Genomic DNA, 24,363 nt, shown 5'->3' on the forward strand with positions numbered 1-24,363 from the left:
GAATTTTCATTTTCAATAATGCGAGCTTGTTCAGAAGAATGAGGTAGTGTTTCTTAGACATGTTAATCTTCGAGGAAAACTGCACCATTATATTTTCACTATGAATTCATTTCTAGAAATAATTTTAGGATTGTAAGTGTCGGAAATCCAGATCTTTTTTTATTCGCCTGTTCGGTCTTCTATAGTATGGTGTACGTATGTAGAGAGAGAAAGAGAGAGAGAGAGGATTAACTAATTTGCTGCAATACAACGAATGATTTCTTGTACAAATTAGCTTTAAGCCGCAGTGTACTTTTATGGCATTCTTTCCATTTTTCAACAGTCTCAGAAATGTGGTTACAGACAGTTCTATAAGACAATAGAACTTCAGTTCTTAAGCAGGATTTAAACTCAGGTCTTCCGAATTTAAGCAAGAAAATTTACCAACCAAGAACGGAGGAAATCCTTTTACTCCCAGTCGGAAGTCAATAACATTTCTTGAGCCTGTCAGCCGTTTCTTACAGCTTTGCATCATCGGAAACTAATTTTTCATTAAGAAGAAAAGTGAACAAGTAAAAAATGCGCCGAAGTTTCATCGGCGCAGTCGAGCTTTCTGTACATCGTATAATCAAGGCCACCGAAAAGAAATCTATCTTTCGGCGGTCTCTGTATAATGCTGTATGAGCCGCGGCCCATGAAACTTTAACCACCGCCCGGTGGTGGCCTATACTGTATCGTTGCCAGAAGCTCGATTATGGCTAACTTTAACCTTAAATAAAATAAAAACTACTGAGGCTAGAGGGCTGCAATTTGGTATGTTTAATGATTGGAGGGTGGATGATCACTACCAATTTGCAGCCTTCTAGCATTGTTTTTCCTGTACCTTTAATGTTATCTTATTGAAATTCATAATACTCGTCTCCAACCATTTGCAGGATTCTCTCTCTCTCTCTCTCTCTCTCTCTCTCTCTCTCTCTCTCTCTCTCTCTCTCTCTCTCACTGTACTGGTTCACAAGATGCCAGTAAAATAACCTGATGGGTATCTTAAGAAATGCCAAATAAATTAGTGTAACAGAAATTCATGGATTCTGATTATATCCAGAAAGAATTTAGGAATCTGGAGTTTGAGACTACTTATGTTTTTGGTATTTGTTTTCTTCGTTGTCCGTGCATGTGTTTGACACGGAGAGAGAGAGAGAGAGAGAGAGAGAGAGAGAGAGAGAGAGAGAGAGAGAGACTTCAATTTGTTTTATATACCTTACGGATATTATGGGAATATACTTCCCCGTCTTTTTGTGATACAAATAAACGTACATTTGGAGGCAGAGAATTCAGCTGAATCGGTTAACATAAAATATGAATCAATGTTCTAGTAAAATCGTGATCTTCGTTATTCAGTTCATAGCGTTTACTCTTTAAATGAATTTTCAAACGACAAGACGAAATTAATGTCAGATAAAATTATTTTAAATTGAAGAGATATTATGACAAAAGAAAAATCTGAGAAACGTACTCCAGAACAAAGAAGGCTCGTGAAATATGGATCTAAAAAAAAAAAAATGAAGTGTCTTGCACTTCAGCTGCCATGTTGGTACAAAATAAAAATCAGGAAATGAAAATGCTCTCCAACATCACAGCCTACAACCGCAGGTAACTCCTCTTTCCCCGACGACCATAAGACGAAATGAACTTACGCAGTTTACTCAAAATATAACCCGGCTCATTCATTCTTTTTTATCTTTTAACCAAGACTTTCAGAAGGGTGCCCCCACCCCACCCCAGCAATCCTCTGCGTTGCCTTGCTTGCTCCCTATTTTTGCATTGTGCCTTGGAACAATAGCGTAGTCAGGAAGCTCTCCCATAATATTTCAATTAATTCCGTCGGAGTGGCCACTTCTGGAGAGAACAAAGGCTCTGAACAAAGAACTGAGCATCCAGAAACCTTGTCTGCTTCCTGGATGCTGGTGTTGTAGATTAAACACAACATTCCAGACTAAACACAGCAAACGTCTCATTCCAGGGGAAATAGAAACACTGAAATGTCATGAGGGCCAGAAGCATTAAATGAAGGTCAGACGACTTTCAGAGCTGTTGAGTTCTGCAGCAAAGAACTGTCTGGCCAACAGACTGTGCAGGGGTGCTCTTGATGAGAGGCCTGCCTTTGTGACTTCAGACATTTACACCTGTTAAGCTTTGTTTTGTTTTTTCTTCTCTCTTTCGCCTCGTCCTCTTAGCTGCACGACTTTCAGCCTCTCTCTCTCTCTCTCTCTCTCTCTCTCTCTCTCTCTCTCTCTCTCTCTCAGATATTTTCATACGTACAAATGGGAAAACAGGACACATTTCACTCGTTCCTTTAGGCCGGACACACTCCAAGATTGATTTAACAATATCCCCATTTGCTTTGCAAAATAATTCATCACTCATATATTCCCTTCATCCTACCCTGGGAATTATGTATAGATACCATAGATACCACACACTTTCCCCGATTATTTATTCTGTTTCCTGGTGCTAGTGTTAATTTTCTTTTTAGCACTCTCTTTCTGTTTAGAATACCAGAACACAATAACATTACCCTCAGCAATGTGGCGTTGCCTTTTATGAATGATAATGATGACATACGTTAAAAATCACTTTACCTCTGCAGCTGCATGCCCAATCTTCTATTATAGCCCATAAAGTTTTTTACGTGTCTATGACATTCATAACTGCACCCGTTGTTTATCAGGACCTGCTGATGGCTACACGCCAGCAGATATTATCCATACCGCACGTGCTGACTACGGAGAGCAAAAGTCGCCTGTTTTATAGCAACTGATTATCCATTTGAAAGAATGATAATTATGTTTTTTTGTTATATCGAATACATCTTTCGAACAAGTAAGCTGTTGCCGTTATGTTTTATGTATCAATTTATTACTAAGGTTTATGATTTGTTCCTATGAAGTACAAATTCGTGCAGCCTGTCATGCCGTCAGTGCACCTCATACTTTGCACTGTAGGCATTACTTAAGGTTCTTTGCCGAAGTTTCTTTGCAATCTGCCTTCGGCCCTTAGATGCAACCCCTTTCGTTTCTTTTGCTGTACTTCCTTTCATATTCTCTTTCTTCTATCTTACTTTCCACCCTCTCCTAACAATTGACTTTCCTCCTCCTACACCTTTCAAACCTTTTACTTTCAATTTCCATTTCAGCGCTAAATAATCTCATAGGTTCCAGTGCTTGGCCTTTGGCCTAAATTCTATATACAATCTATACAAGAGAGAGAGAGAGAGAGAGAGAGAGAGAGAGAGAGAGAGAGAGAGAGAGAGAGAGAGAGAGAACATTATTTCCAAGATGAAGGAACTGGAATTTACAAAGTTAAAGGAAATAAAAAATCAACATCGCCGAAGGAAAAGTAAGTCTTCAAGTAAGAATAGGAATTCTATTACGACAAACTTCAAGACGCCGAAACATAAAATTGCTAAACTACCGATGAGAAAGCAGAGGGGAAAATTTACGATCAAAGAACCTGCGTAATTGAATATACTTAAGTACGTAACTCCCCACAGACAAAACAAAGTTTGATGTCTCTCTCTCTCTCTCTCTCTCTCCTTAGAATGAGGGCAAATGAAATTATGACTCAACTGTAAGCAATAAAATAGAAGACAAAAATAGGTTTACATATTCCCCTGTCTTTGGAAAGGGCTGCAAGGTAATGAGACTGTTAGTTACCTTACAGAGTTCTTGATGAGATCTCCATACGTAAATACGTATTTGAATCAATTTATATTTGCGTACTCTGAGAGGTTGAGTAGGAGAGGAGTTAAACAGTGGGCCCTAGCGACACACTGGCCACATGTCAGACAATGGGACCTGTCCCCCACTGGCTGTCGGCCTAAGAAACAGGAGATCAGCGCCTGCCCTATGAGCCTACGGAGGCCCAGGAGAACTTTAACAGTGACAGTATTTATTTTTGCGTCTTTTCAGACTCACTGTTAAAGACTGTTCATGAGACTAAAACAGAAACGTGCCTTTGGCAGCTGTCTGTTGAGGGTCGACAGCAACTTGGAACCTCTCAAACACGGTATTATCTTTTAAGCTTAGATGCTGAGTACAATCCAGTTTATTTCACGAGGATATCATACAGTACTAACACATTAAAAGTGGTGCTGCCACTTGAGAGTTCTAATTCGCCACTTCATTCGTAAGAATGAATGTACTCTGTTTTTATGGTTTTTCTGTTAAGGGTAATACAACTCAGATATGACAGGACTTGCAGTAGGAGCGTTAGTAAAAAATTGCTTTATAAATCGCCTAAGAAACTTCATTATCGTTTATGATTTCGTATCTTCTCTTAATTGTAGGGTGGCCATGACAAATATTCTTTTAATATTTTAAGTTACAGCTTTTTGGTGTCATCTGAGCCCTCTGGGAACAAAACAAGTAATAAAATTTACCTCATGGATTCTTGCATCCGCATCCCAGTGTATTTATGTTACCGTTTGGTATTCCCTCAGACATACGCCCAATTGTTGTTTAAGTTTTAAATACCGTAGTTCTTTTCTTTTTCGCCAAAATAAGATAATATCCTAACCGGAACGTAACTGGAATATTGTTCTCTATTTCGTCTCCCTAATAGATAAGATTAAGTAAAAATCATTAATTTTCCAGTCAACATCCCTATTTTCATCTGTAATGAAAAGCTTTCAATAATCTTTTTAACAGTGCCTTTTCTATGTAATTAATATTTCCCGCATTCAATTCTCCGCTAAGCTAAAGGAGAGAGTACCTCCTCTCTCAGCGGGCCAGCTATCACCATAATTCTGTTAAGATTTGCAGCTCGTTCTGTTATTAATCTGAAAGCTTGGAATTCTCCGCTTGCCTCTTGCTTCACTGTTTCCTGACATTCCAGGTTCCAAGAGGCCCTCTATCGCTCCCTGTGGGACAAACCTCCATCCTTTCACGGGTATTCCTTGTTTTCGTTTCCTTGTATTCTCGGACTGGATAACAACAGGAAGTAACCATTGCCTTTGACTGTGCGTAAACATATGTTATCAGGTACTACCTTTTGTCTCCTAATATGCAAAATATCTTATATTATTTTTTACTTTTTTTTGTCCATGTTCACAACTGAGTACACATGCTACTCGCCATTGGAATAGTGTGTACCAGTTATGTTTAGATGAAAATAACATTAGATATTGATGGGTAACGCATAGATTCCTATTTTCATCTGTAATATTTTCTATCTGATTTACCACGTTTATGATAAAGCAGATATGCAATTTAGAATGCCTTACATAAGTATAAATTTCCAAACATAAAGGTAGTATCCTGCGGTCTTAGTTTTCCAAGGTATCATCTGGGAAAATTTTATGGACACAAGCGTGGATTTAACGAATTTCACCTGTTACGCAAAAGAACCATTGCATTTGTTTCAGAATAAATTTTTTCCACCCACAGCAGGCAATGCTGAAAAGCCAATAAATTCTGAACCGCGCTGTTGTTCTAGATGCGAAATAGTTGGGGCTTCCTCCGTAAAAAATAAAGGATTGTGAAAAGGCTGAAACTCTCAATTATTTTTCATAAAAATGTTAGCCCGCAGGCGGAAAAAATGAGGCACAAACAAATCAATAGAAAAAGAAAAGAAAAGGTTTAGGCCAACAAAAAAAAGTGAGTGAATGCAAAAGAACAGATTAAAAAGTCAGAGAAAATTCCGGAAAAATAAAACTTAAAAGGACATCAAATAAATAACCATTTGAGATAAAAAGGTGTAGCGAAAATAAGGGAGACTAAATACAGAGCAGAAGTTGTACTGTTACAGGAAAGGAATGGGGAAAATGAGAAATCTGAGTTCTTTATGAAATGAACTCCGGCAAACACTGTAATTGATTTGTTTGTGCCTAGTACCAGTTGGAAGAGCCGATTGACGGACTTTTATAAACCTTATGGTTTGGCATTATTTTACAGTTTCGGACACCGTTGTCTGAAGTTCTAGTCACCTCCGTAGGGGGGGTTAGTGCCGTCAGTGCGCCTCACGCGGTGCACTGTAGGCATTACTTAAGGTTCTTTGCAGCGTCCCTTTGGCCCCTAGATGTAACCCCTTTCATTCCTTTTACTCTACCTCCGTTCATATTCTTTCTTCCATCTTACTTTCCGCCCTCTTCTAACAATTGTTTCACAGTGCAACTGGGAGGTTTTCCTCCTGCTAAACCTTTCAGACCTTTTACTCTCAAGTTTCCTTTCAGCTTAGAATGAGCTCATAGCTCCCAGCGCTAGGCCTCGGGCCTAAATTGTATATAAAGTTTTAGTCACTGGAACACAATTGATTACGAACCTATGAATGAGCAGTTTAGTCTGCTACAAATTTCTCTCCATAGATTATATTTGCATAGTATTTTGTGAGCATCCATGTGCATACAAAACCTGAGAAAACTGCAGACTTGACTGACTAGTGCATAAACTGACTGGCAAGTGAACACGAACCATGAGTCAAATAATTTATTTTTGCCATAAATTGATGACTCAGAAAAGGGATAGAGACTTGGCTGTGACTTCCTGCTTCCAGATAGCAGCCAAGATGCTGTATCTCTAAATAAGAAGAACTTCACTCAACATCTGATTAATGTGGAGCACCATTAAATGCTTAAAACTCACTGTAGATTCTTGCTAGTGTATAACTTCAACTAGATTTAGACACTCGGCCTTTCATTTTCAATTTAAGTCGTCGTCCAGTTTGTAAATAAAGTTACTTTCAACAACAGATTTAAAAAAAAGGAATCAATCCCGGTTTAAAATGGGATAAGAACGGCATTTTTACGATATATATATATATATATATATATATATATATATATATATATATATATATATATATATATATATATATATATATATATATATATATATATATATATATGGGTATAAAAGCACGTTAAAAACGTATATAAATATATATATATATATCTACATGGGATATATGTGAGACTACACCCGAAAGCTACTACATGGGCCTGTTTTCAAAACATCAGATTTTGTTCGCTCTAACTTGCTTTCATCGTCCTCCCCCAAATGAAATTTTTTTTAACTTACAAACCCCTTTTCACGAGCCAAGTAGTACCACACTATTTAAGCTGTCTGTGGCTCATATTCTCATCTTATTCTTCATGAACCCATGAAAAAAAGCTCCTTTACCAGAGCATTTCTGTTTTCAGTTTTCTCTAAAAGAAAACTATTGTGTCGGCCTTGTCTGTCCTTCCGCACTTTTTCTGTCAGCCCTCAGATCTCAAAAACTACTGAGGCTAGAGAGTTGCAAATTGGTATGTTGATCATCCACCCTCCAATTATCAAACATACCAAATTGCAGCCCTCTATCCTCAGTAGTTTTGATTTTATTAAAGTTATTAAAGTCAGTCGTAATCATAATATGGATAAGCCACCACCGGCCCGTGGTTAAAGTTTCATGTGCCGCGGCTCATACAGCATTACAGCAAGACCACCGAAAGGTAGATCTATTGTCGGTGGCGTTGATTATACGCTGTAGCGGCTGTACAGAAAACTCGATTGCGCCAAAGGAACTTCGGCGCATTTTTTACTTGTTTAATCAACTAACTGCATCCCCAGGTTTTGACATTATATTTCCAGGTGCCTGATCTATTCTATTGCCTCCATCTTTAGTTAATCCTTTCAATCGAAGGAACTGCTCCTCTTTCAGCCTCCAAGACCGTGCGTTCATTGTTTTTCATTCCAAACCTTCTAATTTTCTGTCACGATCATCAGTCAACAGAATTGATCTTCCTGTGGCCAGCCACTCTTCTATTATTTTACTAAATTTCTTCCATCTGTGATATCTCCCTTCACATATTCCCATGATTCTGTCGGCGTTTCAAGCAAGTGAATATTGAGTTAAGTATGATGATGAAAAGACCTCTTTCCAACAACGCTGGTTCCGATTCTTCAAACACTTAATTAAATGTCTGTTCCAGGCAACAGTTTCTCATCAAAGCTATGTCTTTCTACTCTGAATTCAGTCTTTTTCACAATTTCCATTAAGCCTTGTAAGTTGCACCCAGTTAAAATCATTTTCACAGTGAGCGAAATTACCATGTACGTTTTATGGGTATGCTCTGAAACTTTTAAGGAAACGTGTTAATGTGTGTGTATATACATGTATATATATACATATATATATGTGTGTGTATGTGTATATACATACACATACACACACATAATATATATACTCTGTATGTGTATATATATATATATATATATATATATATATATATATATATATATATATATATATATATATATATATATATATATAATATATGTGTGTGTGTGATTTCAGTCTGTATAAAAGTGAGGATATGCGCTGTAAATTCAGAACCAAAAATGAACCATTCATACATAATATACACTTATGATTTTCTGTCTAAAACTTCGATAAAGAAAAGCAAAGTAACGGATTTGGCAGCATCTGATTCAGTCCCGATAAAGATAAACTGAAAAGTCAACAAGCATCAGAAGTTGAACACCTCACAAGAGACTTCATATGTCAATGTGTACATTTCATGTCAGAGATTAAACTCCCGGACAACTTCAACTACGTGTGGGGGAAAGAGAGAGAGAGAGAGAGAGAGAGAGAGAGAGAGAAAAATAATATTAGCGTCGACGAAAGTTTTAACTTTCAGCTGCAAAGAAATGGCTTCTGTTGATTCGCTTGACTTGAAGAGAAAAACAAATTATGATAGTTTTCTGACGGTTATTACCGCCTCCGTTCTTTGCGTAAGTTTTTTTTTTTTTTTTTTCTCGGAAAACTCTGAGAGAAGATGCACGGTAAGGATGGGCAAGGTTTTTAAGGATGTTGACGTGACAGAAATAAACAATAAACTAGACAGAACATTCTCAGTAGGGGAGCTTACTTTCGCCAGTGACGTTCAGCTGTGAATCAATGCATTTTTAAATATGAGTGATTGGCAGTTATTTTTATGTGATTTGATTAATGGTTATGAGAGATTACTAGGCTTAATTTTTTTTAAAGAATGGAACAAATTAAACAATAATTGAAGACATGGTGTCAGCGGCGAAAAGTCTTCGAGGCTTTACCGTTGCCCACGGGATGTTAATCAACCAAATTTTAACCAAATGTCAGTGAAACAAATTTTAACCAAATGTCATTCAACCAAATTTTAACCCATGTCAATCAATCAAATGTTAATCGACCAGATTTTAACCCAATGTTAATGAACCAAATTTTAACCAGATGTCAGTCAACTAAATATTAATCAACCAAACTTTAACTAAATGTCAATCAGTCAATTAATCAGCCAAACTTTAACCAAATGTCTATTAACCAAATGCTAGTCAACCAAGTGTTAAACCAACCCAAATTTTAACCAAAAGCTAATCATACAAATATCAATCAACCAAACGCTAATCGATTAGCCAAACTTTAACCAAAAATGTCAGTCAACCAAGTGTTAACCAACCAAATTTTAACCAAAAGTTAACCAAGCAAATGTCAATAAAAAAAAACTTGCTTATAAGAAAAAAAAAAAAAGAGAGAATTCAGAATAATCAGAAGAAATTTATGAATGTAGCCACCTAAGCAGTCCACTGCCTTTCTAGCGGAAGATAGCGTCCCAACGTGATATTGAGAAAGCGCCAGCAAAATTGGAACTTAGATGTATAACGAAATCGCTGCTGCAGAACCCTTGCAGCAGTCGTAAAATCTCGTCTCGTGATGGAAGTTTGCGACGAAATTATTCATTTTTCTTTCTTTTGTGAAATAGGGAGTTTGTGAAATAGGAGGTAACGCAAAGGATCTAGAAACTTTCACAGAGAACGTGAAATTGGAATCAAAATGATTACAGGATTGCTTGGCAGATGTCAGTCTCCAGAGGCAGAAATTTCACAGCTGTCAAAAGTTATGAATTACTTCTTTTTTCCATCCTGAAGATTAATGTAGAAACTCTGGAGAAATTTCACAGCTGTCAAAAGTTATGAATTACTTCTTTTTTCCATCCTGAAGATTAATGTAGAAATTTAATTATTCAGTCAACTTGAGTTGCCCTTGATCGAAATATGCAAGCTATCAAAGCCAGGAAAGATTTGACAACTATCGATGGTTATCGCATGATTACCTGGTGATATTTTTGTCTCTTTAACAGGAGGTTTTCAAATCAGCGTATTTTTACGTACTTCGGTGTTGGATAAAAACATTGCTGAGATGCGAACTTTAGTACTAGAATATAATTTCATTTTAGTGAATATGTTCCTTCCGTTGCCGCTTATTCCATTAGTTTCACTCGAAGATCAATAAGTAGCCTATGTACTATTTGTTCCTCGGTGAGGTAAGGTTTCATTCAGCTAGATTCCAGCTGCAGAGGTACAATGGTGTAGAGTAGATGGAGAAGAACCTGGCCATTATTATTATTATTATTATTATTATTATTATTATTATTATTATTATTATTATTATTATTATTATTATTATTATTATTCAGAAGATGATCCTTGTTCAGTTGGAACATGGGCCATTGACTTGAAATTCGACCTTCCAAAGAATATGGTGTTCATTCGAAAGGAGTGACAGAAGGAAATGGGAAACTGAAAATTATGACAGTTGGTTCAAGGCTAATGAGCAGTGAATTAATATTTTATCCGGGTTGTTGTTCTCGAAAACACGGATTTCTACACAACGATTAGACTGATACATCATCGCCAATGTCATTTTTCTATCAAATCTAACATGGCCTCTGCGATATTCTGTGAGTAGAATTTTTTTTTTTACAGATGATTGTATTCCCCGTATTGTATTCACCAGCAAACGATGAAGAGTTTAGATATCAGCTGTGCTGTGTAGCCTGGGTCTCTTTGTAAGAAGACATCGTAAGCAAGGTGAAATAATGAGGCCAGGAAAAAATAAAAGTGATTTTCTCTTAATCAAGCGAGCGCAGTCACATCAGTTTATGTCGGTGGAAATGAATATTGCTGGAGGAGAAGAACAGAAAGGACGAACAAAAGTGTCAGTCATTGTAAGATAGCGAAACGTGGAAAGGAAAATTACAAAAATATCCTTCAGGTAAAAAGGGAACTGAGTCAATATACCTTGACTGATGGAGCTCTGGTGGCCATTATTATTTGATGAAAGATCGCTATTGTCTTTTTATGTGAACTGGAATCTGCATATAACCCTCCAAGCGGTTTCAGGTGGCCTTGATAAAAGATACAGTTGAAAATATTGTTTGTTTGCAGTCTTCGAAAACCTGAAATGACCGGAAAGAAGAAAAGGGAGAAATAAACTTGATTATTATTATTTGAAAACAAGAAGATCTGCCAACATACGTTAATATATACTTTACAAAAATGTGCGCATTTAAAGAAAACTTTTCACATTAAAAATTGGAGTACAAAGAAATGTTCCGTTTATGACCCTGGACGCGTTACAAACAGCTGTTTTATTGCGTCATTTCATCATATAATCTTGAGCTGTTTTCCTCCCAAGTGTTTGATAGCCTGAGAGAGAGAGAGAGAGAGAGAGAGAGAGAGAGAGAGAGAGAGAGAGAGAGAGAGAGAGAGAGCTTTGTTGTTAACAATAGAGTACTAAAACGAAACACATTTATGTATGTATGTATGTATGTATGTATGTATGTATGTATGTATGTATGTAGATACTGAAATAGATTCAAAAATTTTTCCGCCCCTCCAAAAATAGAATCATAACTAAAACTTATTGGTTGGCCTGTATACTAAATCCAAGCCCATGTACTGCTTTACTCAAGAACTCAGTTGTCCACATGTATTACCTTGCCTGTGAGGCCCTCTAACGGCAGGCAGGTGCAAGCAGAATCTCGAGTCGTGAATATTTGCAACAAAAGCGAACAAACAAACAGCAAAGAGGTATAACAGAAAGGACGTCCAGAAAGGCATAAATACTCATTTTTTGTTCCACTCTTCTGAAGTGGGCATCCAAACGGAAGCGGGGCAGTAACGGCACAAATTTCCCACTTTCCCTGAACCTCCAAAATCGTGAACCTTCGCCTGCCAAGTTGACGTTCATCGTTGCATGATCCTGACGACGCACGCATGCTTGTCCAACAGACACCAAAGAACACGGCCTCATTGCTGATTTAGAGCATGATTTTGACTTACTTTCTCTCTAATGCGCGACTTGTCTGCAAATGGAATGCTGCTAATGTTGACACTAAAGCAAAGTTGACTGTTTGGGAAATTTCCAAGGCGTTAGCGATGAGTTTCCAGGCTGACAGTTTAAAGAATTAGATTATTACCTGGTATGAGAATTTCACCCTTTACAGCTTGAATCGAAGATTCAAAAGTGGCGATAAAAATATCTCATTTTCCATCTTCCATAAGTTCTTGGAAATCGGGATTGCCGGTGAGTTGATGATCATATTAGCGACGGGTATTATCCAACAGAATTGACATAGACAAATAAATAGGTAAACAGAGAGATAGATAGATAGATAGATAGATAGACAGATAAAAAGATAGATAAAGGGAGAGATGGACAGATGCACAACTGTGTGTATAACAGTGCAGATGGCAAGTTTCAGTGACTTCACAAAAATCTCCTTAAATAATCGATGGATCAAAAATATGACATATGAGTATTTCAACGGGAAGGAAATTAATTTTGAGGAGTTAGGAAATTAGATTTCGTCGACCGAGCGATTGGTTCCTGCATGAAATGGAGAAAGTACAGCAAATCTGCCCTAAATCTGTGTAGGTGCGAATGATTGATTCGGAACTTCAAAGCAATGTACTCTTCTAAAGGTAATTTTTGCTACAATAACTAAAAGATATTTTTCTGATTTGAAAGTATATAGTATATTTCAGTTTTCTAGATCTCGACTAATTTTGCTTTCTCCATGTATAATATGCTACAATTTTGTTTTCTCTTTTCTTTATCTTTTTGATGCTGCAAACTAATATAAAATTCACACTTTAGAGAGTTATTGTTTATAACTGTTGATTTATTGCTTTATTTACCATCTGCGCAGTGGTACATTTGCCATTTAGTAACTACTGTGAATATTTAGTTTTGTCTTGTGATTAGAATTATGGTTTACAATTTAGATGTTTTATCTAGAAGATTTTTCATTGTGTTTGAGTGTATGTGTGTGTGTATGTGAGTGAGTGTTTGCGTTTATGTAAGTGAGTGAGTGTCTGTGTATGTATGTATGTGAGTGAGACTGTATAGACTGTATACGTTTATACATATATGCTGTGATTATCTGTGCAAAAATCTAATCAACAACCCACAAGAACTAGACTCGTTCCTTCAGGCTAAAACGAAAAACAAAAAAGCTGTTTGATGACATGAAGACCTAAAAAAATATGACGAAGTTATGTTGGTCAAACATTAATAGACTTCCTTCCTTTACAAAGATATGGTAATAAAAAAGAAATACAAACATACGGTGCGTAAAAAAAAAAAAAAAAAAAAGTCGCAAAAATATGGCCTCATTCCAGGACGCTGCCAATACTGCTGGTACGTTTTGAGTCTCAAAAACTTTCAATTTACAGCAAAATTGTTTGAGAGAGAGAGAGAGAGAGAGAGAGAGAGAGAGAGAGAGAGAGAGAGAGAGAGAGAGAGAGAGAGAGATAGTTAGTAGCAGTATATAGTTCATGAAACGAAGAAATAAGAATGAAGAATAACTTTTCACACATATTTATGTATATATATATATATATATATATATATATATATATATATATATATATATATATATATATATATATATATATATATATATATATATATATATATATATATATATATATATATATATATATATATATATATATATATATATATATATATATATTATATATATATATAACCCTATATATAATCGTATGTTTGACTTTAATGTATATAATGATTTTTCCTTTCAGTTTAATGACTGTTTGTTTCCATGATTTTTCCTTTCAGTTTAATGATCGGGTGGTTTCCTTTCCCTTAGTTTAATTTTCACTGTTTTCCAGTTGCCCTTCCCAAAGGCCTATGTCTTTATAACCTCACATACTTTCCCTGTATTCATGTAACATCAAACACTTCTCTTCTCAACTAATATAAATTCTATAATCTCTTGGAATTTCTGCAGAATACTTTCCCAGACATATTACCCAATATTATACTTAAATGTTTTACTGCACTTTCCCCCGTCGCTTCCTCTCGCCCAAAAGAACAGTTATTCCCCTCATCAACTCCAAGGGAATTTTTCTTTCGACGGAACAACCCATCTAAACTTTGGCCGGCAAGTTAATTACACTCCCACTGCCATAACAGAATTCCCGTTGGCAATCCAACCGACTCCTTATGCTCTTACATTCTGTAATTTCCATTTTGCTCTATCTCTCCGCTTACTCAGCGACATCTTTCGTAAATATTCTTAGATGATGAAGAGAATTATGTCGTTTGTTATATTAGTCAAAGATTTCAATTTTATTTTACCATCTCACCCATTATAATTTTAATTATTTGGTAGGAGAGTCTTCATCAAAGCTTCTTAGCTTTATAAAACCAAATACAATACTGCATTGGATTACTCATGACCAGACGTGTTAATAAAACGTTGTCATTGTGGCAGTCTGAACTTCACAAGGTTTTGCTTGATATATACAATTCTACGATTATTTTACGAAGAGAATAATTTTATAAAAAAAAAAAAAAAAACAATTAATTTTATTTGAAGGTGACAAGTAGCACAAGAAATCACATAAATTAAAACAATTAATTTTATTTGAAGGTTATAAGCAGCACAAGAAATCACATAAATGAAGTCTCTATTCGTATTTTTGAAAGATTATCCGTAAGCCTAGAATCAAGTTATCAGATTTAGGAGGTGGAAATATAAGATGGTCTACTTCTAATTTCCACTACAAATCCTAGTTTTCAAATTTAGGAACCTAAACCTTATTGGCATATCGATTATATTATCAGTATTGATTAGGATCTTGTCATGGACACGAATAACAGAAAGTTGTTCTCTACTGATGTGGAATGTTACGCAGAATATAATTAGTGGATTTTTTTGTATTTATTCCAGTAAAGATCGATAGTGAAGTCAACGGCCAACCCACTAGATTCAGCGAGTACCTTCACCCAGATCCCAAATCATGAATTGGTGAGTACCGTATGCCCTTTTTAGTTTTCTGTAAAAGAAAACTATTGTGCCGGCTTTGTCTGTCCGTCCGCATTTTATTCTGTCCGCACTTTTTTGTCCGCACTTTTTCTGTCCGCCCTCAGATCTTAAAAACTACTGAGGCTAGAGGGCTGCAAATTGGTATGTTGATCATCCACCTTCCAGTCATCAAACATATCAAATTGCAGCCCTCTAGCCTCAGTAGATTTTATTTGATTTAAGGTTGAAGTTAGCCATGATCGTGCGTCTGGCATCGCTATAAGTGCCAACAACACAGGCCACCACCGGGCCGTGGCTGAAAGTTTCATGCCCCGCGGCTGAGAGTTTCATGGGCCATGGCTGAGAGTCTCATACAGCATTATACGCTGTACAGAAAACTCGATTCTCGTCGAGGAAACTTCAGCGCATTTTTTACTTCTTAATAACACGAGAAATTTGGATTAACCTCGCATTTTGAAAAATAACTATTTCGATGTATCTAGGCTTCCTCGCATTTGTTTTATAATAATTTTCCATAAATCTGCACACCAGGGTTCTTTTTATAAATGGCAGTGCTTCAATTTCTCGCAAATGTTTGCATATTTTTTTCCTTCATCTATGTATTTGAATAATGCAAAAGTCAGTTTTATATATATTTTGATCTAAATTCGTTCCTTCGTTTTCACTACGCGAACTTTTCTGTTTTTTAAGTTAATGTTTTGTTAATTAACATTAAATTCAACGATTTTATGTTTTCATTTTTTTTAGACATTACCCTATCTCCTGCGTAACCTTTACAGGCCAGACACTCTCAGTAAAAATCTCACCCCTTTTTACGTGGTTTTTTTATACAATTTTTTTTTAATTCATACACTCATTATTTTCCTATTATTGCCTTTGGTTATAATGATAAATTTACCTTTCATTCTCTTTGTGGAACGTGGTGTCCTTATTTTTTCCCCCCTGAAATATAAGTAATTAGGACGCGCATTATTAGACTCTTGTCTATTTAGTTAATGATTCTGGCCAAGGTTTCAGCTGAATGTGCCTAATTACGAACGCTTCAGAGGCGAGACATCATAATTCTTGTAATTTGCAACGATTTCATAAACCTGTAATTATGTTTCATCACCACAGGCGTTAAATTATTTCCTTTTATCATACACCTTTCCTGCAAATTAAGGCAGTTTCAATGTAAAAACCGCAAGACATGGCGCCGCAGCTTTCTCGACCTTTCTAGTTTTGCAAGTCGATTTTTCAAGGGAGATTTTCGAGCTAGATTAAGGAAATTACTGAAAAAGTAGCTTCGTTTTATTCACTGAAAAGCCACAGATACAGATTTTATCAAAGTTTAACAGAGTTTGTCTTATTTTATTAGTTTTCCGTAAAAGAAAACTACTGTTTGTCTGTCCGTCCGCACTTTTTCTATTCGCTCTCAGATCTTAAAAACTACTGGGGCTAGAGGGCTGCAAATCGATATGTTGATCATCCACCCTTCAATCATCAAACATACCAAATTCCAGCCATCTACGCTCAGTGGTTTTTATTTTATGTAAGGTTCAATTTTGCCATGATCGTGCTTCTGGCAACAATATAGGATATGCCACCACAGGGCCGTGGTTAAAGTTTCATGGGCCGCGGTTCATACCGAGACCACCGAAAGATAGATCTATTTTCGGTGGCTTTGATTGATGATTGACGGATGGATGATGAACGTACTATTTGCAGCCCTCTGGCTTCAGGAGTTTTTAAGATCTGAGGGCGGAGAGAAAAAGTGCGGACGGACAGACAAAGCCGGCACAATAGTTTTCTTGTACAGAAAACTAAAACCAGTCAGTCACTAGAATTATTCTTGTTCGGCTACCTTGCTTGGGTAATCCATAACCCTCAGATATTTAATAGGATAAACTACTTCCTTATCTCCCAGCGTGCTAAGTTTGATCACCCAATCTACTTACTTCCTTTTACAAGCACTGACTTTCAAATTGTAAACAGTTTCACATACTCATATCATAGCTACTTCTCTTCACTCTCTCCAGTTCACAACCCATCAATTCTGTTATCACACTTCCCCGTACATTTTTTACCTCTGCTTGATTTCTCTCAATATGAACACTTTGGTTATACATTCAAACATCTGCCTCGTCAATTTCAGGGATTTTCTTGCTTTATTTTAAGAAAATATGTGCCCTTCAATTTCTTATTCCGAGTGGCCTTTCATTTTTGGGTTTTGCACAATTGGTGTTGTAGAAGAGATAAGACGAAGTAAAATTCAACGATGCATTGATATGATTTCGTTCAGTTTTATTTCAGTTAAAAAAAAAAAAGGCACCATCATTTTGCTAAACTTTTCGTGTAATGTTTCTCTCTTCGTTTAACGCTGCGTTGCTAGAAAAAAAGCCTAAAACATAAATTGTGGACGATTTATTTTTTCAATATATATATTTTTTAGTACGCGATACACATTCACTCAATGAATACTTAAATGAAAAAATATATATCTAAAAAAAACAGGAACACAAAACTGAAATCATTAAAATAATTAGGGCTGAAAAAAATATTTGTTCCCCGAAACAGAAGTTCATTCTTCCTCTAAAAAGAAAAAAGAAAAGAAAGAAATAAAAGCCAAACGAAAAGAAGTACAGTTTACTTTTCACGGCCTTTGTGGGCAACGGATTTTTGAGCTTCATGTCGCTTCCTTTTGAAGTATTCGACGCTTTTTTTTTCCGGCGGAGAGATGGTTAATGCTCTTTCTAGAGTTGTTTTTTCAAGCACGGGCGGTTTTTCCTGGTAACTTTTCTCCCCCTTTTTTTTTTCCTTCTGCGTATCTATTCTTTTGCATCGTTATCTGGACTTATTCTTTAAATTTTTTTTTTACTTTTTTTTTTTTTTTAGTCTTTTTTGGGAACCAACCTTTTTCTTACGTTATTTATGTTTCCTTTACTTTTATATCGTTTTCACTTTATTTTATTTCTTTTTTATGGCTTCACGTTCGAATTCTGTTTTATTTTTAATTCCCAGTTCTATTTAGATTTATAATATATTCCTCATTACCTCCGCAAAGTAACTCCGATAATTTGGTGTGTGATTACCTGACTATTATCCATTCGTATTCACTTGCATTGTGTGCCTTCATTCCAGGTATATCGGTAAGAATAAAATCAATTACAGTCTGATATGAACACTAACATCAGGATCTTCTGTCTGTTACCAAGAAATTTCTATTCTAGATTCCACGACAGAAATGGACATAAAAAAGGGGGCCTTCTCCTTCCTGATATCACCGTACAGGAAAAACCATTCAGTCACTGGAATTACTCTCGTTCCACTTCCTTTCTGATATAATCCATCACCCTGTGAATTATTCTCAAATATGTAATGGGATGGGATGCACTACTTCCTTTGCTACCTGCATACTTAGTTTGATCACCCAACCTACCTACTTCCGCTGACAAGCATTTTCTTTCAAACAGTTTCACAGATTGATGTCGTTGCAACTTCCCTCTACTCTCTGTAGTCTTTGCATCATTACATGTCACCATCAGCAGTCTGCCTTCCTTTCACAACCTGTCAGCTGTACCACACTTCCTCATACTTTTTGTTCCCCTTTTGCGTGATTTATCTCAGTATGAAAACTTTGGTTGTAACATAAAAACTTCTCCCTCATAAATTTTCACGGGTATTCTTGTTCAACTTAAGGAAATATGCTTCTTCTTTGTGAAGGTCCGATTTGGGTTGTGCGTGCTTGATACACGTCATAAATAAAAGAAGCAGTCAAAATCAACAGCCAACTTATACGATGGCTTTTAGTTTTATTTGACTTATAGAAAAAAAAAATGGCAGAATCATTTTGCTGACCTTTCCGTGTAATGCGTCTCCCTCCATTTAAAAAACTGAAATTATCCATTGTGGACGAAATAATTTTATAATAAATTTTTTTTTAGAAAGCAATATACATTTTCTCAGTGAGGCTTTTTAAATAAAAAAAATAGAGCTAGAAAAAAGAGAACAACGTATATCCCAGGAATACAAAGCCGAAATCTTTCTCCTAAAAAAAAAAAGAAAAGAAAGAAGAAATAAAAGCCAACCGAAAAGAAGTATAGTTTGCTTTTCACGGCCTTTGTGGGCAACGGATTTTTGGGCTTCATGTCGCTTCCTTTTGAAGTATTCGACGCTTTTTTTTCGGTTGAGAGATGGTTAATGCTCTTCCTAGAGTTGTTTTTTCAAGCGCGGGTGGTTTTTCCTGGTAACTTTTCTCTTTTTTTCCTTCTGCGTATCTGTTCTGTTGCGTCGTTATCTGGACTCATTCTTTACCTTTTTTTTTTTTACTTTTTTTAGTCTTTTTTTGGGGAACCAACCTTTTCTTATGTTATTTATTTTTCTTATTTAGGTTTCCTTTACTTTTATATTGTTTTCATTGTTAGTTTTATTACCCTTTCTGCCATCACGTTCGCATGTCCAGTATTTTTTTTATTGTAATTTGCTTTTATATTTATAATATATTCTTCATTAACTGCAAAGTAAATCTGTTACTTTGGTGCTTGGAGATGTAACAGGAGGAAAACCTCGCTGTTGCACCATGAAACGATTGCTAGGAAAGGGTGGAAAATAAGATGGAAGGAAGAGAATATAAACGGAGGTACAGAGAATTGAATGAAAGGAGTTGCGGCTAGGGGCCGAAGGGACGCTGCAAAGACCCATAAGTAATGCCTACATTACACCGCTTGAGTTACACTGACGGCACTAACCCCCCTACGGAGTGATGAAGGAGTGCATCAAAAAATAATAACGGAAGAAGTCAATACCCAAACCACTTAGTTCCTCATTGGATGGGTCGATATCGTTCTCGGCTACCACCCTGTTGGGCCCGCGTTCGATTCTCCTGCCGGCCAATGAAGAATTAGAGGAATTTATTTCTGGTGAGAGAAATTCATTTCTCTGTGTAATGTGGTTCGGATTCCCCAATAAGCTGTAGGTCCCGTTGCTAGGTAACCAATTGGTTCTTAGCCACGTAAAATAAGTTTAATCCTTCGGGCCAGCCCTAGGAGAATCAGCTCAGTGGTTAATTTTTCTTTTTTAGGTCCCGTTGCTAGGTAACCAATTGGTTCTGCCACGTAAAATAAGTTTAATCCTAAAGAGCTGTTGATCAGCTCAAAGGTATACTTTTTTTTTTTTGTAGGTCCCGTTGAGGTCCAACGAAAATAAGTTTATCCCAACCCTAGGCTCAGCCAGTGGTCTGGTTAAACTAAGTTATACAAAACGGCAATCCCGAAAGGCCATCTGCCAGTAGAGAAAAGGCATCAGAGAGAAAACGAAAGTATGAAGAAGAACAGTAATTGACCCTTACGAAAAAAAGGCGCTCAGAATCTTCAGCCGTCCCAAGCTGACGTTCTCCAGTATGAGAAAGAGCACAGCTCTTCGCAAGAAGAAGCGGATAACCACCATTTATAATTTACAGATATGCACGTTTAGTAGAGAACTGTCAATCTCTATAACCCAGCTATTTTGGTCACACCAAAAGAATCCTAGGATGACGTCCGTAAGATTCTACAAAGGTACAGTAGTCCAAGACTTTAATCAAAAGAAAAAAGACAGGTGGAGTCGGAAATCAAATAGACGACCGAACGAAGCAAAACTGTCCTCAGTTAGCTGAAGTTTAGTCGGTTCAGTATGACAGAGACCTTTTCATTTCTTACTTAAAAAAAGTCAGCAGCATAATTCCGTTTCATTATGTTTTACCTGGGACACAGATCTCTTTAAGTTTGCAACACAAAGTAGCTCTCAGAGAGACAGACAGAGATAATGTTCCTTGAAGTGAAATAATGGCACAAGGAAATGTCAACAATAACGAAGAAAAGAATCAATCATTATATTGGCTAACTGGATACGATATCTACTTCCCAATGAAGAGTCCACCAGATGAGAGAGAGAGAGAGAGAGAGAGAGAGAGAGAGAGAGAGAGAAATAATATCCCCTGAATTGAAATAATAGCACAAGAAAGTGCCAATAATAACGAAGAAGGAATAAACAATAACATTGGATAACCGGATACGGTAGCTGTACTTTCCAATGAAAAGTGCACTAGATCAGAGAGAGAGAGAGAGAGAGAGAGAGAGAGAGAGAGAGAGATAACCTACCTACCTTATCTACACAACAGAGACCGATCCAACTACTTTTGCTTCCGCAAACAGTTAGGAAAACTATTCTTTTGCAAACTTTAGTCCCATTACTTACAGATGGAGTCTACAGTTAAGTCGAAATAGTGCTGAACGAATTTCTGGTTGTTATAATGACTTTATCCTACCTGCTGAAATTGGGAAGGAAGGAAGTCCTACAGAAAAGTTATAGGAAAGAGAAAATATTGATCCGAAATAAAGTAAAGTTGGTTCAGATGTAAACCTAAATGACAATTCTGAGAGATGTTGTACCCTACGAATAAGAAAATATATATTTTTTTAATCCTAGGTTATTACATCTCATCACAGGGTATAACATTTGATATCCTGTTCAGTGTACGGTATTTTGGGAGTATCTTCCACACAAGAAATATTATAATTGATAAGTACATCGTTCCCGCCAGGATTCGAACTCTTGCCTGGTTAAGACAGAACCATCGACGGTGACACTGACTCTCTCTCTCTCTCTCTCTCTCTCTCTCTCTCTCTCTCTCTCTCTCTCTCTCTCTCTCTCTCTCTCTCTCTCTCTCTCTCATATATATATATATATATATATATATATATATATATATATATATATATATATATATATATATATATATATATATATATATATATATATATATATATATATATATATATATGGTTGGGCTGTCTTATAAGTGGTCTCACAGAATCCCTTGCTTTAGGATATGTCTGGATATGATTCAGTATACAACCTGGCTTCCAATACCAGTCTGGTAACTACATGATGTTGATTTGTTTGATGAATAAATGTTCCATGATTTCCCTTCTGTATGGCTGGATATTTTTGCTATGAAATGACTCCCCATGTGCTGTGCTTTTTCCTTTGTTCTCAAGTAATCTTTGTTAAAGAAAGAGCCCTTCTCCGTGATATAAATTTCTTGACAATTCTTTTAGTTTTCTGAAAAGAAAACTATTGTTCCGACTTTGTCTGTCCGTCCGCACTTTTTTCTGTCCGCCCTCAGATCTTAAAAACCACTGAGGCTAGAGGGCTGCAAACAGGTATGTTGATCAACCACCCTCCAGTCATCAAACATACCAAATTCCAGCCCTCTAGCCTCAGTAGTTTTTAGGTTAAAGTTATCCATAAACGTGCATCTGGCAACGATATAGGCCAGGCCACCACCGACTCGTGGTTAAAGTCTCATGGGCCGCGGCTCATACAGCATTATACCGAGACCACCGAATGATAGAACATTTTCGGTGGCCTTGATTATACGCTGTATGAAAACTCGATTGCGCCGAAGAAAGTTCGGTGCATTTTTTACTTGTTTATTTGATTTTTAAAACGCCGGAGTCATATCATTTCGTGGAATAACATCGTGCATAAATTAGAGAGTACAGAAGAGAGATAAATCAAGTGAGGAAAATGGCTGTTGAAAGAAAAAAAGTTAAATTATGAATGTGCTTGTCTTCCTAATTACTGTTGGGGAGAGAAAGAGTTAGACAGTGAGAGGGGGTTAGATTTTATTTTAGAATTGAATATCTTCCCTGAATACAACAAATAAAAATAAAAAAAAAAACTTGCATGAAAAAACTAGAAAATTTTTCCGTATTTCAAATTCCCTCATCAGACCGAGCCAAAACTCTAACATTCGAATTTTAAAACATCTAGTAGAGCAGGAGAGAGAATCAACAGAATCCAGGCGAATATATTAGGGTACCATCTTAATTACTTGTCTGGGTTAGTGTCAATCTATTATCAAGACTTTTGAAACAACAGTGGGAGCGAAGACCTCTATATCGCCTTGAAATTATTGGAAACACATAAATTCCACACTCAGAGGTAATAGGAATGGCAGAGCAATAATCGTTCGCTGTTTTCGTCCTGCCTTCCTATAAGTTTTCATTTGTCTCTTCGGCGCCTGTTTTGTAATTTAGTCTCAGATTTTTTGTAAAGTGAAAGAGGTACCATTGGAGTAATGGCACAAACGGTTTATCGAGAACTCATGGTCATTTATTACATTCCCTTCTATGGAGGACTTGAATGCCAGGGGATTAATCCAGAAATCAAAACAGAAAACCCCGTTTTGGGATAGTGACGTCAGTGCACCTCATACGGTGGACTGTAGGTTCTTTCCAGCGTTCCTTCGGCCCCTAGCTGCAACCCCTTTCGTTCCTTTTACTGTATCTCCTTTCATATTCTCTTTCTTCCGTCTTACTTTCCACCCTCTCCTAACAATTAATTCACAGTGCAACTGCGAGGTTTTCCTCCTGTTAACACCTTTCAAACCTTTTTAGTGTCAATTTTCATTTCAGCACTGAATGACCTCATAGATCCCAGTGCTTTGCCTTTGGCTTAAACTCTATATTCAATTCAAAACAGAAAAGAAATATATTGTCTAAAATTTCCACCCATCACCAGACTTATATTTAAAACAATGTAAATAAATTCTTATCTTCCCAGTATTCGAAAGTTGCTGGGACGTGAAACAGAAATAGGGCTACATTAAATGGTGTTTATTATTTCCATATAAATTTATGTTTATAATTTTCTATTTAAATGATAAAGAATTCAAAGAAAAGAAGAGCTATGGGAACAAACATTATTTACTTCAAAAGTTGCCTAGATGCTAAAGGCGTTTATGATAATTTATCCATCCAATGGATGGTGTGTTTCAGGACGGGCAAGAATTCAGATAAATCTGAATAACTCCAAAGTTGTGCGTCAGCTTTTTTTTTACTTGAAACACAGAGACAGTCAGACAGACAGACAGAGTGACAAGAAGACAGACTGATCAAGCACCCATATTTTTTGCACTACAAAAACCTCCGTCACTCACTCTGAGGTTGGTTTGATCGATTTCAAAGGCTACGTTTGTTCTGCACGAAGCGAAGTTATTGCAGCATCAAATATTTACAACAGGACCACTTTCACACGCCTGATATGCCTTTTTCCTCGCGTAACTTCAAAGTACAAAGAGCTACTGTATATAATATCAAGTTATGTACTCTTCCGTCAAAAACGCACTTCATTTTCATAATCTGGTTCCAGGCGCAAATGCAATCACGGCACTTCACAGGATCTTGAACCAGACGCGTCTCAAGTAG

The sequence above is a fragment of the Macrobrachium rosenbergii genome, chromosome 43 (genome assembly GCF_040412425.1).
Source record: "Macrobrachium rosenbergii isolate ZJJX-2024 chromosome 43, ASM4041242v1, whole genome shotgun sequence".
Lineage (NCBI taxonomy): Eukaryota > Metazoa > Arthropoda > Malacostraca > Decapoda > Palaemonidae > Macrobrachium > Macrobrachium rosenbergii.